The sequence below is a fragment of the Antechinus flavipes genome, chromosome 3, assembly GCF_016432865.1.
Source record: "Antechinus flavipes isolate AdamAnt ecotype Samford, QLD, Australia chromosome 3, AdamAnt_v2, whole genome shotgun sequence".
Lineage (NCBI taxonomy): Eukaryota > Metazoa > Chordata > Mammalia > Dasyuromorphia > Dasyuridae > Antechinus > Antechinus flavipes.
The window spans coordinates 39985861-40004797 of record NC_067400.1 but is presented as its reverse complement, the minus strand read 5'-3'; positions in this window follow the sequence as shown (position 1 = coordinate 40004797).

Below are 18937 nucleotides of genomic sequence, written 5' to 3'. Positions count from 1 at the left end.
TGTTATGTAAAATGAAAACTGGAGTTTTTATTATGAATTGGGTCTTGATTGCTAAATTGCGCTTTTAAATGATGGCTTTTCCATCTGTGTCTGGGTTAGTCCCCCAAACATTATTTTGCCCTGCACATGTATGTAATTTTGCATTTGGAATATATGGGTCTCCCTTACTTTCCAGGATATATAGAGAAAATCAATTTCAGAAAAGCATTTTGTCTCTATTGACTTCCATGAAAAATTAGAAATAATTCTGAAAGAAAAATTTTCCAGTAGAAGAAAATTTAAATATCCAATGAAATTTTTAATCTGTTAAGATCTCAGGCTGGTAGGATCTTTAGTATTCACTTCATCTACATTTTATATATGAGAGACCTATGGCCCCAAGTGGTTAAATGACTTTTCCAAGCTGATACGGGCATAGATGTCCGAATCCAGTTCTTTCTCTGGATGTATTACTACCACTTACCTGGGTATATTACTACCATTTCTCTGGATGTATTACTACCAGAGAAATAAAAATATTCCTTTCCTCAAGAAAATATAATTCCACTGTGGGGAATGGGTGAAACAAAGTAGGATTTTATAATGGACTTTGTTACAGACCAGCGACTTCTACCTGCCAGTTGTGGGGCTCCTCTGCCATTATGGTATTTTAAGTTTATATCACCTGTCAAATTTTACAGCAACTTATTTGCTTAATGATCTCTATCACTATCAGCTCTACTTCCAGACCCTAGAAATTATAGTAATTTCCCCCATGTTCAAAGGTCTTAGCATTTTGATGTTTAGCTCTTACCACTCTGTAGGACTAGGATGCAATGTTAAATCAAATCGATAAGTGCTACTGTCTAATTGTGATGTACTAATAGATCAGCAAGTATTTGTTAAGAGTTCTTGATACCAAGTTAAGGTGTAGGATTATGTAAAACAAATAAATCCTTGACAATAATGGGATGACATAAAAAGTATGAGCAATAAATACTCAATTATTGCTCATACAAAACACTAAAAAAGTAACATTACAAGCATCCAGTTCATATAGCCCTTTACTCGACTGTCCACAGATGACTAGTGATAAGAACCTTTTGTTCTAGTGATAAGAACTATTTGATAAGAACCAGTGTCCACTAGGCCTAGGCTTCAAAAGTCAGGAAGAGATAACAACATATCTGTTTGTATTCCTACTTAAAATATTTAGAGATAATCCAAAGTATTTACTACTTTGTCCTGGAATACCCTTAATATTAAGGAAGTGAAAAATATTCTCAGATTATTTTGTGATGGGCTAATACTCCAGATACTCATAGAACCAAAGTCAATACTGGTACTATAGTCATCAGCTAACAATTTAGGTCTGTTGAGTATGAACTGGTGGTATTTTCATAGTGTGAGAAAGAAGGAAAGCAGCAAAAGAAAAGGAAGAAAATAACTTTAAAAGCACCTGTTATTTGTCAAGCTCTGTATTAAGTACTTTTATAAATATTGTTTTATTTGATTCTCACAACAATACTAGAAAGGAGGAACTGAGGCAGGCAGAAGTTCAGTGACTTGTCCAGGGTTTCATATCTAGTAAAAGTCTAAGACCAAAGTTGAACTCAAGTCCTCCTGATTCCCGACCCATATCCTATTGTGTTAATAAATTGTTTAGGAAACTATTTAATATCATCCATTATTTCTGTGGTCTACCTGAGGTCATTAAATAGTGATTTATCTGTTTTTTGGTATATCAGTATTTTTTGTTTGGTTAGTTTATAACATATTTTACATATTTAGTGTATATTTACAAATACTAAATATATTTAATATAACATCTATAAAACAACAAAATATATTTAATATAAAATAAATGTACATGTTTATATATTTGTATATTTAGTATGTCAGTATATTTTAGCATATTTAGTGTTTTTAGTATTGCATCAAAAAATATAGTTTGCCATCTGTTTTTGTACACCTCTCGACATAAGAAAACATTCCACAAATGGAAACCATTCTTAGCTCACAGACTATCTGTAATCCTAATACTTCCTTTCCCCTCTATTGTTTAGGAAAATCCCCCAATTTGCTTGAGGGCTTCCCTGATTCACCTCCTTAATATACTTGATATTTGTACTTGTTTATGCCTTGCTTTTCCTCCAGGTAAAATGTAATTCCTTAAGGGCAAAGACAATGTCACTTTAATTTTTATTTTAAGTGCCTGACACAGTGTCTTAAAGTTTGATATAGTGGTTATAGAGAGTCAATAAGACTTGAGTAAAAGTCTCATTTTTGACACCTCATGACTGTGTGAACTTGGGTCAGTTATTTAACTTACTGATTCTTCCCTTCACACTTACAATCCTATCCATATCCATCCCATTGTTATCTGTGGTGTTTTGTAAGACTTGGTCTTGGATCCTCTTTTATACTATGATACTTGACAATCTCATCGGCTCCCACCGATTCAATTATCACCTCTATGCAGATAACTCCCTGGTCGATCTATCCAGCTTTAATTTCTCTCCTGACTTCCAGCTTTGCATTATCAACTGCCTCTTAGACATTTTGAATTAGAGATTCCCTAGTCATCTCCAACTCCATATATTCAAAACATAATTCACTTTATTTTTCCCTAAACATTCCTTTCTTCCCACCTTTCATGTGGAAACTGTCCAGGGTACCAGGTGAGTCTTTTTGATTCCAAGCCCTCCATTTGGATCACCCTCTATTTATACTACATATGTGTATGCTTTGTGGCCTCCATGAGAATGTGAGCCCCTTGAGGGCAGGAATTGGAATTCTGCTTTTCTTTGTATCCCTGGAACTTAGCCTGGCACATAGTAGGAGCTTGTTCAGTGTTTGATGACTAGTTGATTTACTCTCTTGATACCCTTGATAACTATTCAAGACTATAAATTGTAAATGTTGGTATTCACTAGTTGAGGTGATTTCATCCCTGGAAGCTCCTCAAACCAATGAAATCCCATGTCTGGACAATGCAGAACAAGCCCGAGCATCCTAGTAGGTGCTTTGGAGATCAACATTTGTTGAATCATTGAACTCTTCTTGTCCTTTGCAGAAGATGGCATTTGAGTCTTCGTGCCCCAGGGATATTGTAGCAGTGAGTGCAAGGCTCTGTTTTGTGACAAAAAGCCAAATTTATTTTATAAAAGCCAATGGTAGAGACTTCTTGAAAAGTATTTTCATTCTCAAAAGGAAAGCCAAGAAATGTTTTTACTGGAAACTTCCCCTTGTAAATAACAGTTCAAGCTGGTTTCAGCAAAACATTCTGATGAGCCATTTCTGCTGGCCCATCTGTCTTTGTCTTAAGACCAATCCAGTAAATGCACAAGCCTATTTTTAAGTTGTTTTTTTTTAATATTGTGTTGGCAATATAAGCGTGAAGTGGTAATCCCAGAGCAAGTTTGGCTACATCTCACCCCCAGACTTATAATAGTGGCCCTGACGTGGTCAGGTGCCTCTCTTCCAATGCTATCCATTCATTCCCCACAGATTGTGTTCCCTCCTCCATGATTAACCACCAGTCATTAACACCCCACCTCCATTTATGCATTCATTAGTTTTTGCAAAAGGACTTTACAGATTTTTTACAAAAATATTTTTATTAATTTCAAAGAACCAGAACAGAAATACAAACAATTCTAACTCCTTCATGTAATCTTGCTTATCTCCCAATCTCCCTTATTAAGGGCAGTTCAGATTTAGCATGCATCCCGTCAAGTTCACAGCCAAATTCAGCATCACTGCCAGAGGAGTCCATGTCTTAGCTCTTCTGTGCTTAATCTGAAGGCAGCTCCTTGCTCATCAGAGCTAGGCTAGCTGCAAAAACTTGTCATGGACTCAACTCTTGGACTCTTGAACTTTGAATTACTTGCTCTCCTGGGTTTTTGAAACTCTCTTTCTTTTACCTAAAATAAAAGCAGAGACTCTGAGACAGCCAAAGAACAGAGATCCACAGAACCAGACCACATATTGGCTTTAAGTGGGAAGAAGACCCTTATAACACTATTCCTCACCAAGTAGCATGAGTAAGTGAGCTGGAAAAAAAAATCGAGCAAAGAGAGAAGAGACCAAGATCAATTAATGCTTTGTTAAAGCCCCTACTCTCCATCCCACCCCCCAAAACCATCACCCACTTCTATAATTGCAGCCAATAAAGGAAGCTCCCTGCCAACACTTATTTAGCATGTCAGAACCATTTATAGAATGTTTATGCTTGCTCTAAGGCTCTTCCATTAGTCGCCATCACTTCTATCTGGAAAGTAGCTTCCTCAGCTTCTTCCATTTGGGGAATAGTACCCTATGCATGATGATGGAACCTGGGTTCATTGACTACCTCCCATTTTCCCCAACTTACATATGGAAGTTTCTTATCATCAGTTCATTTCAGCAATATATATTAAATAATTATTAAATTAAATATTAGAATTTATTAAATATTAATAAATATTGTTTGCCAGGAATTATGCTAGCTCTTGGGTATGCAAAACTGGAATATTCAGACCTGAGGAATTAACATTGCTCTGGGAGGTAATAATACACTCACAGAGAAGCGTGTGCGTCAAAATAAAAATATACCAAAAAAAGATAAAATAACTCCAAAGAGTGGGAGATCCATTTTTCAGAGCATAACAAACCAAATCATGTACATCTTGTAGCCAGTGAAGTAATTTGTGTTTTCCGGTCATGTCCAGCTCTTTATGACCCCATTTGGGTTATCTTGACAAAGACACTGGAATAGTTTGCCATTCCCTTCTCCAGCTCATATTACAGATGAGGAAACTGAGGCAAACTGAGTGAAGTGATTTGGCCAGGGTCATAGAGCTAGTAAGTGTCTGAGGTAAGATTTGAACTTAGATTTTCCTGGTTACAAACCCAGTTCTCTCTCCATTGTACCACCTAGTTGCCTAGTGAAATGCTTACTTATCCCTAAGAATATTTCCCCAAACTTATGAATCTCATTTTTAATGGTTCATGGCTTCCCTTTCCATCCACCTCTCTACTCTCAGCTATATCTTTATCAAGTATGCTAATCCCACTGCCTCTGCTCCCTCTGCATTGCCAGACTTCCTGAGACCATGGCTTGGGTGACTTCATCCATTCAGACTTGAAATGATTAGCCTGAAGGCATCCCAATTAGTGAATCATGTAGCACAAACACAAATGACTCTACTTAGAGATTTCAGACCATATTTCACATCCCATCTGACCATACACTTCAACCATCTCTTTACCATTGACCCTTATCTCCCCTGACCTCTCTACCACTTTACCTCTTGCTCTAGGAACAGAAGTCAAGCCAATCCCATTATTGCTCTGGAATCAACTCCATTTCCATCACTTTGTTAACCATCTCTGGGGCTTCTCAAACCAAAATGTTCTTCTGTAGTCCCCACACTCTTATAAGTGTTGTTTCCCCACTTACTAAAAAGTCAACTTCTTAACACAAGGGACTTTTAAGTATTTATATGCCTGATGCTTAGGACAGTGTTTAAGAAATAGTAATGGCATTACAAATGCTTTCCTTTCATTCATTTACTCATTTCTGGCTTTTGTTGAAGGAGTCTGTATAAGAAAAGGCAAGAGAAAAGCACTTCAGATAAGGAAGGAGCTATGAAGGAGATTTGTAAGGTTTTTTAAAATGTGAATACTGATTTTGGAAAGGGGAAATTTGAGAGGGAGTATAGTAGATAGAATGCAAGTCCTGGAGTTAGGAATACCCATCTTCCTGGATTCAAATCTGACTTTGGATGCCAACTATCTGTGTGATCCTGGATACAAGACTTCATTCTGTTCACCTCAGTTTCCTCATTTGTCAAATGAGCTCGAGAAGGAAATGGCAAACAACTCCAGTATCTTTGCCAAGAAAACCCCACTGGGGTCACAGACATTTAGCCATGATTTAAAAAGTGATCAGAGAACAAATTTGAGAGGATTTAAGGAATTGAAGGAGGCAATAGGGTAAGATCTTAGCTACTGGAGGACTATGACTGAAGGGTGAAGAAGGTTACAGCCAAAGAAACTCAAGCAGATTCAAACAGAAGGAGCCAAGAACATGGAGGAATGAAGTCCAGGAAGAAAAAGATTAACAGGTAAGGAAGTATAGTTCTCTAGAAGAAGAAAAAGGTAACTGGTAATCCCATGTAAGTTAGACAGATTAGGGAGACAAAGATATCAGTAGAACAAGGGAAAGGAAATTGGTTGTGACCACCGAGATGACAAAGAGTGTTTACTCAGAGTTGAATTTGGTTTGCCATTTCCTGCTTTAGCTCATTTGACAGATGAGGAAACTGAGGCAAGTAGGGTTAAGTGACTTGCCAGGGACACATAGCTAGTAGATGTCCAAGATCAGATTTGAATTCAGGAAGATGGGTATTCCTGATTCCAGTTCCTGCACTCTAGCCAGTCTGCCCTCTCAAATTTTCCCTTCCCCAAATCAGTATCTGCTGCCCACAAAGAGTGCTACAGAGGAACTACTAGCAAGCACAACAATCACAAATATCACATTTCCACACAGTAGAGGAAGCAGGTGAATTTTGCAGTGACCCAAATGGATGGTGTGATATTTGAATTTCTGCCACAGCCAAGTGGCCATCATGTGTATACAAAATATAGTCGGGTTTCCCTCCTAAGATAACATAAATGGGCTGGAAGAATGCTCCTTCACCCTCAAATTTATCAGAAAGAATGAAGTATTTGTTCCTTATGAAGATGGGAGGCCTTCCATGTGAAATGAAGGAAGGATGAAGCTGTGTAGGGACAGTAGAGCTCTGTCAGGAAATTGAAAAGTGGAAAACTATAGGGCAGGAAGAAGATCCACTAAGGATTTGGAGCTAAGGAAGAGAAGTGACACTTTCCTAATGAGTAGGGAACTGGATTTTTGGAGGAGGAGGTGGCTACTTTGCCTTCAAGGATTGAGGGCTTAGATTTAGGTTTTGTGGGGCAAGAGATTAACCAATAAGGTCAGAAAGTAAAAGGACAAGGTGCAGTAGTAGTTATGAGTGGTGACTCCCTGCAGAGGGATTCTGAGGCAATTAGTCAATTAAATTACAACAGAGTAGTCTGTTGCCTTTCCAGGCATAAACTCAGATTTTGATGGAGACCATCCCAAGACTTGTCAAAGCAAATGGCTACGACTCATCTCTGCTGATTCACACAGATACTATGACGCTGCTGAAAGGCATCCAGGAAGCATCGCCAAAAGTTCCCAAGTCTTAGGCAAGAAACTGAAGTCCTCTGGACTATCATGGACTCTACACTCTGGCCGCCAGTCAGCATCCCTAATGAGGGTTCCTTTGCCTTTTCCTTTGAAGGTCCCAAGTGATGAGAAATCTGCCATTTTCCTAGGCAGCCTATTCTGTGTTGGGATGGTCCTCATTTTTAGGATGTATTTCCTAACATTAAGCCTGAATATGCCTTCTTGACACTTTTACCCATGATTCCCGGGACCAAGTAGAACAGATCTAATCCCTCTCTGACAAGGCAGTCCTTCAAATACTCTTTTCTTCAGGCTACACACTATTGGCATCTCCATAAGGATTACCTCAACATTCATCTATACAAACAAACATATATATTGCCTTATTTTTCAGGAGGTCATATGATCTACTGAGGCTGCTGGATAGTACACTGGTTGGAGCTTTGGGACTGGAGTTAAGAAGACTGAGTTAAAATCTGACCATAAAAACTTATTAACTTCCCAAGTCATTTAACTTCTTTTTACTTCAGTTTCCTTGTCTATAAAATTAGGGAAATAACACTTATTTTCCCCAAACTATTGTGAGGATCAAATTAAATAATATTTGTAAAACACTTAGCATAATGCCTGGCACATATTAACTGCTATATAAATATTAGCTATCATTATTACTATTCATTCATTCAATCCATCAATCATTTAATTATTTTTGCTGAAGCAACTGAGGTTAAGTGACTTGCTTAGGTTCACACAGCTAGGAAGTATTAAGTGTCTGAGGTCGAATTTGAATTCAAGGCCACTGCTCTATCCACTGTGCCATCTAGCTGCCCCTATTATTATTATCATCATCATTATTAGTAGTTGATGTTTTGGACTATCTTATCCAGAGTCTGGAAACTCTGGATTGAAGGATTACCTCTTATATATAACCAACTATATAATCCTAGGCAACTCTAAAACAGTATGTTAAATTTAATGATATTAATATTAGCTATTTATATAGCATCTTTATATTATGCTGTGATAATATTAATTAATATTTATGTAACATCTAATATGGTGTTATGCTAAGTGCTTGATAAATATCATTTCATTTGATCCTCACAAAAACCTGGGGAGGTTAAGTATTATTATCCCCATTTTATGGATGAGGAAACTGAGATGAAGAGAAATCAAATGGCTTGCTAAATAGAAGAAACTCTCTAAAACAGTATATTAAACTGAATGATATAAATAATAAATATTTATATAGCATCCATGTGCAAGGGATTACACTGTGATAATAATAATTAATATTTATATAACATCCATTATAGTATTTTAAGTGCTTAACAAATATCATTTCATTTGATCCTCACAACAACCTGGGGAGGTTAAATATTATTATCCCCATTTTATGGACGAGGAAATTGAGATGAAGAGAATTCAAATGGCTTGCCAAATAAAAGAAACTCTCTAAAACAGTATATTAAACTTAACTCTCTAAAACACTATATTAAACTGAATGATATTAAGAATAAATATTTATATAGCATCCATGTGCAAGGGATTACGCTGTGATAATAATAATTAATATTTATGTAACATCCACTATGGTATTATGCTAAGTGCTTGGCAAATATCATTTCATTTGATCCTCACAACAACCTGGGGAGGTTAAGTCTGATTATCCCCATTTTATGGATGAGGAAACTGAGAGGAAGAGAAATGAAAAGGTTTGCCAAACAGAAGAAATTTCCATTTAGAGGTGAAATCACAAATCCGGTCAAAACCAAGCAACAGAAACTTTTCAAAGTGTTTTCCTGGTCTTTCTTTGCTTTAAACCTCTGAACAACTCTGCGGATAGCAGCGCAGCCAAATGCGATAGCTCACCTGAGATCTGTGAGTAAATTGAAAGCAGAGCCAAGAATAGCAATGCCGTCGCCGGCCACGCCACCTCTCATTCCCCTCCTGCCATTTTGCATCCATTAGCCCACCTGCCTTGGCAATTTCTCATGCTGCTTGGGCATAAAATAGCTTCCTGCTGGAAAGCCGAGCGCTACCTGTGCCCTGTAATTAAATACAAACAAATTTGGGGTTTCATAGGATAAGTAAAGCTTTGGCGTGAGCCGTGGAAGCAAGAGCAACAAGGAGGCGCAGAAGCAAGTCCCCTTGGGTCCGGGGGGTGGGGGGACATTGAACCCGAGCCGCCGTGGAAAAGGGCTCTTTTTCTCTGGACAGGCTAAATCCAGAACGGGAACAAATAGTCCGTGGATGAGTCAGCGTGTGCTAAGTCCCTCTCCGGTTCCCAGGGAAGGAGGGACATCTTGCTGTCAGTTCCCCGACGCAGAGACGGCGGACTTCGTCTGGCGGCCGCCGCGTGGGGGTCCCGGCTTCCGGGCCCCGGGTCGGCCCGGGGCTGTGTCGCCGGCTGAGGGCCGCGGTTCTCATGGAAGGAAGGTGGGCAATTAGAGGGTCGGGACAATCCCCCGGTTTGTATCATGGCTCAGGGTCAGCCCGGGGTCAGCGCACATGGCAAACTTTGCGAGCCGTGGCCGGATGGATGGGGCCGGCCAGGAGAGGTGAGGGGGAGTGAAGCGTACAGAAATGAGGAGCCAGAGAGGCGAGGGAGCCGGGAGCCAGCCGGGGAGCTGGCGACAACCCAGGCCCGGCTCGGGAGAAAGTGCTGATCAAGGAGCGTGGTGCAGAGCAGCTGGCCCAACTACCCCACTGCGGGCCCTGACATCTCCAATTAACCCTCCCTGGATGGCCTCGGATTTTTCCACATTAGCAAAATCAGGGACAGGAAATGATCTCTGCAAAGGACTGGTTAGACATAGAATATCTCCTCCCCCTCTCCCCCCAACAAACTCCCAGAGGGAAAATAACCCTCTTTTGACCACCCCATTCTTTTTTTTTTAAATTAAATCCTTTTATTTTCAAAACATATGCAAGGATAATTTTTCAACATAGATCTTTGCAAAACCTTGTGTTCCGAATTTCCTCCCTCTTCCCCCTCCCCTGGATGGCAAGTAATCCAATACATGTTAAACATGGTAAAAATATGTTAAATCTAATATATGCATACATATTTATACAATGATCTTGCTGCACAGGATAAAATCAGATCAAAAAGGGGAAAAAAATGAGAAAGAGAACAAAATGCAAGCAAACCACAACAAAAAGAGAGAAAATGCTATGTTGTTGTCCTCATTCATTCCCTACAGTCCTCTCCATCACAAGACAATTGGAACTGGCCTGAATCATTGCATTGTTGGAAAGAGCCTTGTCCATCAGAATTGATCATCACATAATCTTCTGGTTCTACTCACTTCACTCAGCATTAGTTCATGTAAGTCTCTCCTGGGTTCTCTAAAATCTCCTGGAGTCTCTAAAATCATCCTCCTGATCATTTCTTACAGAATAACAATATTCCATAACATTCACATCCCATAACTTATTCAGCCATTCTGCAACTGATGGGCATCTACTCAGTTTCCAGTTTCTTGCCCTTTCCATTACAAAGAGGGCTGCCACAAACAATTTTGCACATGTGGGTCCCTTTCCCTCCTTTAAGATCTCTTTGCCCAAATAGAAAGCCCAATAGAAACACTGCTGCGTCAAAGGGTATGCACAGTTTGACAGCCCTTTGGGCATAATTAAAAATTGCTCTCCAGAATGGTTGGATCAGTTCACCACTCCACCAACAATGCATAAATTTAACCACCCATTCTGTGACAGATTTGGAAATAGAAAAGACCTCAGAGGCCATCTAATTCACCCCTCTTTCCTCATTTTACAAATAAGGAAACCGAGGACCAAGAAAAATGAAGTGATTTAGGATGAAAACATCATAGCTCTTGGTCTAAAAGGAATTTCAGAGAAGTAGAGGTACACATGTATAATCTATATTAAATTGCTTACTATTTTAGAGGGGAGAGAAGAAAAGAATTTGGAACTCAAAGAAATTTTAAGTAAATGTTAAAATTTGTCTTTCTGTATAACTGAAAGAAATATTGTTTTAAAAAAAGAACTGGGAGCAGCTAAGTAGTGCAGTAGATAGAGCACCAGCCCTGAAGTCCGGAGGACCTGAATTCAAATGTGGTCTCAGACACAACATTTCTAAGCTGTGTGACCTCGGTTAAGTCACTTAACCCCAATTGCTTCAGCCAAAAGGAAGGAAAAAAGAAAGAAAGAAAGAAAGAAAGAAAGAAAGAAAGAAAGAAAGAAAGAAAGAAAGAAAGAAAGAAAGAAGAAAGAAAGAAAGAAAGAAAGAAAGAAAGAAAGAAAGAAAGAAAGAAAGAAAGAAAGAAAGAACTGGAAGTAAAGGAGAAAGGGATCAGAAATCAATCCATCCAAGCATTTATTTAGTACTTGTTATATGCTAGGCTCAGGTGATACAAATGACAGAGTTAAGAAAAAACTTCTTACAAGAAGCTTACATTCTAATGGAGAAAACAGGAATTTTTAAATAGTTGTAAAACATTGAGGATATTGCCTGATCTATAGCAACCACTACAATTGTTAGCTGTTATTATTAATAAATGTTAGTAGCACAAGTATAAAGTGGGGGGAGCAGCAAGTAGGTCAATATGACTGGGCTCTGGAGTGAATGGATGGGAAATGATGTTTAAGGAGATGGAAAGTAAGAAGGGGACAGGTTATTAAGTGGCTTAAATGCCAAACAGAGGGTTTCTATTTTATTCCTAAGGTCAGCAGGGAAGCAAGTAAGCTTCTTGAGTGATGGAGTACCATGGTGAGCCTTATACTTTAGAACTTCAGCATTTATATGAAGGATGGTTTGAAGAGGGCCAAAAACTAGAGCAAGGAGACCACCTAATTGGCGACTACTTTAATAAGCTAGCACAGAGGTCATGAAGGGCTGTCTCGTTCTGGCAAAATTCAATCAATATAGGGAATTAATTCCGTGAGCAATAGGAAGACCCTGAAACTTCCTAGAAGGAGGGTGACATGAGCAGGTCACTATTTTAGGAATAGGGTAGCCGTGTTGGAGAGGGGAGAAAGTAGAAGCTGGGATCCAGGGCAGAGACGGTGCCAATTTCAACACATTTTGGCAGAGTCTAAAACTGAAGTCAAATATTAAATGAAGACAGGCAGGGAAAGGACTTCTATATTCTGGGAGAAGTTAAGAGAATCTTGTTTGAAACTGGGTGTCTCTAAAGCCCTGTGTTGATAAATGCAATTTATTCAAAATGGGCCACCCTGGAAAGAAAAACCCAGGAAGAGAAAGGCATCTACTGGCTGATTTTGTTTGTGATTTTAGCTTTTTATTTTTTAAGAACATTTTTGTCCCTCTTTTTGCACTGCCAAATTAACTAATTGTCCAAAATAAAAGCTAATTTGTCACATTCAGAGATGGGGAGGGAGATAGATGGGAAGATAGTGGGGGGGGGGAACCTGCCTTTGCAAGGGACAGCTGGGATGTATTGCTTAGTAGGCCCCAGATGGAGCTGCAGGTGGTTGCTGCTAAGGCTGCTAGGCTGAACAAGTCGATAGGGGTCCTCCAGATGAGATCATCTATCTCACTGTGCAATAAGAGATTTTTCCCTGGGAGTCCATGTTTGAGAGCCACATTCACCTCTGCTCTAAACTAAGCCTCAAGCAAAGCTTGGATATTTCTTGGGTTTTGGCTTCTCCAGCTGATCACCTTCCTTAAAACACCTCCATCCCACCTATTAAAACACAGATGCATTTTCAAAGCAATGTGTTTTGGGAGGACTGATAGGGGACTGTTTTTCAGGGCAGACGAGTATTGAACATAGTGTGGAAGTGGAAAGGGTCCTACATTCAGTTTTAGAAAGGTCATCAAAAGCACTGCAAAATTTCTCAAAGTTACCCCAGTCCCTCTCTCCATGTGAATTCACATGCTGCCTCTAATATTTAAGAATAGTGTGACCATGGGGTTGCCACTTAACTTCTTAACTTCAGTTTCCTTAACTTTCATCTCTCAGAGTTCCTTCAACTTTAACATTTATAATTCAATGATTTTATTTTATAATTTATAATTGTTTTATTTATACTTATAACTTTAAGTTTATACTTCTATAATTCAAGATGCATCAAACTGGCTTTCAGGTTGGGGGCATTCATTGTTCGAATGGTAATCGACTTCTAGTAAGGTTTTAATAATGAATTACTCAGAAACTCAAGCAGAGCGTGTGTGAATGTTTCTCCCAACAATGGGTGATACCACTTTTACGTAATATCACTTTGTTTGTGGTGTGGTGAAGCCTCTTTACTCACTCTAAACATCTCTCCACTTCACATTGGACAAACCTCAGTTTCAATCATTCAGGGGTTATTGTGTTCCCAAGACTCACAGTCACAAAACAATATTATAAGAATATTGTTTTTTTCAACCATTTTGTTTCAGGAAGAATCTTGGGGTCATTAAAAGCACCGCAAAATTTCCCAGTTACCCAATCCCCTCTCCATCTCTGTTTCCAATCTAGGCTTATTTTAGTATCTATTCTCAACATCTGCTCAAGATATATATTGATTTATGAGTTGTTTGTTCAATTTTCATCCATTTGGTGTTTCCTTCGTAGGAAGTTAGGTAAAATTCACTTGAGTGAATCCCATCCAAGAGTCTTTAAAGTGTCTCAGGGCTTCTTGCAAACAAAGCATGACCATTGGCTATAGGAAATTCCTCCTTGACCCAGACTTTGTGCTTGACCTCCTCTATGACAGTGGAAAAATACCTTAGGCAAATGTCTGCATCCCTTTTTTATGCCTCAATTGACATTAATGATCAGATGACCATCAATCTAGGTTATCTTTGCTGTTTTATCTTTTAAGGAATCTTCACAAAATGTCATGTTGCCATTTCAGATATTTCCTCTCAGTGACTAGAAATTATTCCTTTTCAATGATTTGCTGACTTTGCAAACTCAGTATGTTACCAATAGCCAGGAATGTTAATGTCATTTTGGGTTTTGGAGAGAAAGAGTTTCCAGGAATAAGGAAGTGATAGTCCCACTGTATTGTGCCCTGGTCAGACCACAACTAGAATACTCTGTTCAGTTGTGGGTAATCTCTTTTAGAACAGTGATAAAGGAAGTCTGTCCAGAGAAGGACATGTAGAATGGTTAAGGGTCTTAAGATTGCATTTGATTTTTTAGAAATAAGGAAGTGATAGTCCCATTGTATTATGCCCTGGTCAGACAACAACTAGAATACTCTGTTTGGTTGTGGGTAACTCCTTTTAGAAAAGACAGTGATAAAAGAAAGACTGTTCAGAGGAGGACATGTGGAATGGTGAAGGAGATTGCATCTGAAGATGTGTGGATTAATTAAAGGAACTAGAGTCTGGAGAAGTACAGCTTTAATAGATACTTAATAAATCTTTATTGAACCAAATTGTATTGAGCATCATAATTGTATTAAAGAATTTGAAAAAAGCTGTCCCACCAAAGAAAGATGTGAAGATGGTTTTGAAATTGTCCTGCTCTAACATAATATTGAATTGGGCTCAAACTGTGGAAGCTTTATACAATGTTAACTGAGCAAGAGAAAAGCAGTGAGAAACAAACAGGTTTGATAAGAAAAAGATTAGATATAAATCCATGATATAAGAAGCAAAACCAGCAATGAGACTCCAAAAGAAAGATAATGGGCATGAACAATAAACTTCAGTTTGGTTCAAAAGAGAAATTGTTTTTTAAATTAAAGGAAGAAATAAGACAGGAAATTAGGACTGAAGGTAGGTGGAAATCAGAGTTTCTAAAGAAGAAATTAGTAAGAATGTGAGGATAGATAGTTTAGATTAATGAATCAATTTCTCAAAGATATACAGTCCCTGAATGAAGATGTGAGATTTAAAACTCTAAAAAAAAAGTGGGTTTGGAAGAATAGAATCAAGACAATAACAACAAAAAATCCAACCTCCATATGAATCAAAATGACTGATGTTGATGATGGGATGTATAGATATAATTTAAGTATTGTAGGATTCTCAAAGTCCTTTTTAAAGTTTCATGTCATGTATTTATATCCACTCATATATATTGTATATATGTGTGTATGTGATATACATACATTCTTATGTATGTGTTATCTTTATATGTATATCAATAAGTTTTTATTATTGTTGTTCAGTTGCTTCAATCACGTCAAACTCTTCATGACACCATTTGGGATTTTCTTGGCAAAGATACTGATGTGCTTGGCCATTTCCTTCTCCAGCTCATTTTACAGATGAGGAAGATGAGGCAAACAGGCTTACGTGAATTTCCTAGGACACGTGACTTTCCCAGGGTCACACAGCTAGTAAATGCCCGAGGACAGGTTTGAATTTAGGTCTTCCTAAGTCCATGCCTTGTGCTCGATCCACTTGCCATCTAGCTGCCCATAATTTTGGAGACTCTGTATAAGAAGCCGACTTCACACCTCTCCTCATTGTAAAGAGGCTACTGTATCTCCTAGAATAGCAGATACATCCCGCATTGTTACACAGTTCTAAGAAGGTTGAAAAAAGCATGCACCCAGTTACCATGCAATAACATTTTACCTGGACATTACACTCAGCAAGTAGCTGAGAAAGGGTTCCTGCACCAGGGAAAAGCTAGAAGCAGGCTTGGATGGCTGGTACATGTCCCTGAATTAGTATTGCCATGACGAGACCATTGGCAGCCATTGAAGAGCTAGCATTGGGGAGCCATCCTGTCTTTGGGAATCTTCACACAGAAAGGAGGAAATATAAAGCATCCTTTACAAGCAAGTAAAGGAAAGGGGAAGGGAATTTAAAAGAAGCTCTTTAGCTCTCCATACTCTGGGGGGGGGGAGGGGCTATTTTTGCAGGACCCTCTAGGCCTTAGAGAAGAGAGTTCATGTACTGTGGGGTCAGGTAAGTGGAAAGGGTTTAAAGTCTTAAATATTGTGCTAGTCATTAGTTGAACATTTTGCATAGAAATTGGTACCACCTTGGGAGCCGCTCAATGACTCATAAAATTCTATTTTGTGTGTGTGGAATGCCACAGGGCAAGCGGGTATTACTTATAGGTGCATAAAATTGTGCATCTCAGCATGAAGGCCTACTGCAAACTGCTATGTTTTCTACACTACAGGGGGGCAAAGAGGAAGAAAAAAAAGCACAGGGAAATAAATGCTTTCTCGTGATTTTGTTCTCTATTTCTTACCTTGTTTGAGAGGAACATTTTTAGAATAAAAAAGCCAAATAAAGGTGACTCGAAAATCAGTCTTTACATTTCACAATTATTCAGGAATGAATTTTTAAATATCTCTTTTTCCTTAGCCACTCTAGAGCAATGGATAATCCTGAAAAAGTCACTTACATTTCTAAGCTTCAGATTTCACACTTGTAAAATGGGGCAGATGGAGTTGAGGGACTCCCAAGAGCTAAGTCCATGATCCCATGATTCTCTGAACTCTATAGTGAGTCAGCATGACAGGTCATCGAGTTAAGAGAAGCCTGGGTCTGAATCCCATCTCTGTCTAAGCTGTGTGACCTTGAATAAATCATTGAATCTCTCTAAGCTACTGCTCTCTCTCCTATTAAATGGGAATAATGTTACTAGGAATTCTTAACCTAGGTCTGTGAACCTCCAACAAGATGATGGGTAGATTTTTTAAGGATACTTGCATTTAGATAGAAAAATACAGCTTTATTTTCACTGGCCTCTAAAATTGACCGCTTGCTTTGGTTATGAATATAGACAACAAATATTACTCTTAAGAAGTTCAAAGCCTTCATCAGATACCAGAGGTCTGTGCTGGAGCAAACCATACAGGCTCAGAGACTCAATTGTTAAGTTTTAAGTCTGAGCGTTTTGACCTCAAAAATTGACAAATGCTACAAATCAGAGCTTTTAAAGTCCTCCATGACTTGGATCCTTCATGTCTTTCAGACTTCTTATGCTTTATTCTTTTATGCTTACTCTCCAGTATGGAGAGACTGGCTCTTTTGCTGTTCTTCAGAGAAGATACTACATCTGACTTCATGAATTTTAACTGGCTTTCCCCTATGCCTGATATACTCTCAAGCCATAGCTAAAAGCTGTTCTCCTAAAAGAAGCCTTTCCAGGTCACCCTCAATGCCTGACATTATCTCTATTCTAACCTTTTACAATTTTTTTTTGCTTTTATATACTTGTTTACTTGTCTCTTGCTTTAGAAAGTGAACCCTGTAAGGGCTGAAACTCTGTTTTTGTCTTTCACTGTACCCTCAGCTCTTAACATGGTGTCTGGAACATAATAAATACTTGCTGATGACTTATGCCTCTTAACAGACAAAACACTGGAGTGAGAAAGACTCAGTGAGACGATGCTTTGTTCTCATGGTCCTCTAATCCAGAAATCTGGTATCACTTAAGGTATTTTTATTTCTGTCCAACATCATATATAATGATTTTGCATATGGAAATTATTACTTTAAAAGTCAATCCTAGTGAGCAAGAACTAATTCCTCTGTGTAATAATCTGTGTAATAGTGAAATCCACTGATGTTTCTATTGCTCATTTTTATTCTTCCCCTTTATGATCTCATTTAGTATTTATAACTTAGTGAATTCAATATTATATTATTATCCCCCTTTTATGGATAGGAAGACTGAGGCTCAGAAATACCAACCGGCTTGCCCAAGAAATTCAAATTAAATCCAGAAGCAGGATTCAGACTTAGTTCTCTCCTGACTCTTAGCCCATCATTCTTTCTTCTATGCTCAGTTACTTCTATAATAGGTAAAGTTTGTTTTGAAATCCATATTTGCTTTTTGTTCTTTTTCACAGCATCTCCTCCTCCTTCTCAGTAAACCATAGCCATGTCAATCTTTTCTTCCTTTTCTACATTTTGTCAAGGAAAGAATCCTACTTAAATCATTTGTCAATCGGTTTAAGTTTGAATGAGTCTGAAATAGATATGGACTCTCTCCTGGAAATGCTTATGTTTTGAGCCTTATTCTTCCTAAAAAGCCTCCATCCCCCTCTCCTTCCCAATTACAAGACATTCAGACATTAGTCAGCAGATGAGATAAGTAGTTGAGTGGGACAGGGAGACTTTTCTGGTTCCTCTAAAATCAAAAAATCTCAAGGCTTGAAAGGATGTCAGGAAACATTTAATTCAATCTTACCTGACTGAGAAGTTCCTCTACAAAATCTCTGACAGGTGATCACCTACCCTTTGCTTGAAGAACTCCAGTGAATAGTCACCCATTCAATAAGTGGTCAGCAAGGCATAGTGGGAAAGAATAGAAGTCCCCGTGCTTTGGCTTAAGTCTCAACCTTGTCACTGGCTACTTATGTGATCTTGAGTAAGTGACTTCCCTTCCCTGGGACTTGATTTCCTCAAGTGTCATATATGGTATTGAATTCGATGGCTAGGTTATCTTTTAAGAAAATCCCAAATGGAGTCACAAGGAGTTGAACACAGAAATGACTGAACAACAAAATTCTTGTTAGGAAGTTTTCCTGAGATTAAGCCTAAATCTGCCTCTCCCCGGTCTTTCTGTTGCTGCTACCAAATCATTCAGCCTAGGGAAATCTGGGTAAGCTGTAGTTGTATAGGAAGGAACTATGTTCAATCTACTTGGAAATAATCTGTAGTCTGCTTTGTGTCTGAAACTGTACCCCAACATTAGACTAGACATGAGAATAGACTCTATTAGGAGTTACCACTGTTTAGTACATTCCTTGTTCTGATGCGAGCCAGACATAAGTGGACACTCTCAAGTGTGTGGGAAACTCAAGTTTCCCTCAAACTTGGTGACCTTTCCTGAAGTGGGCTCA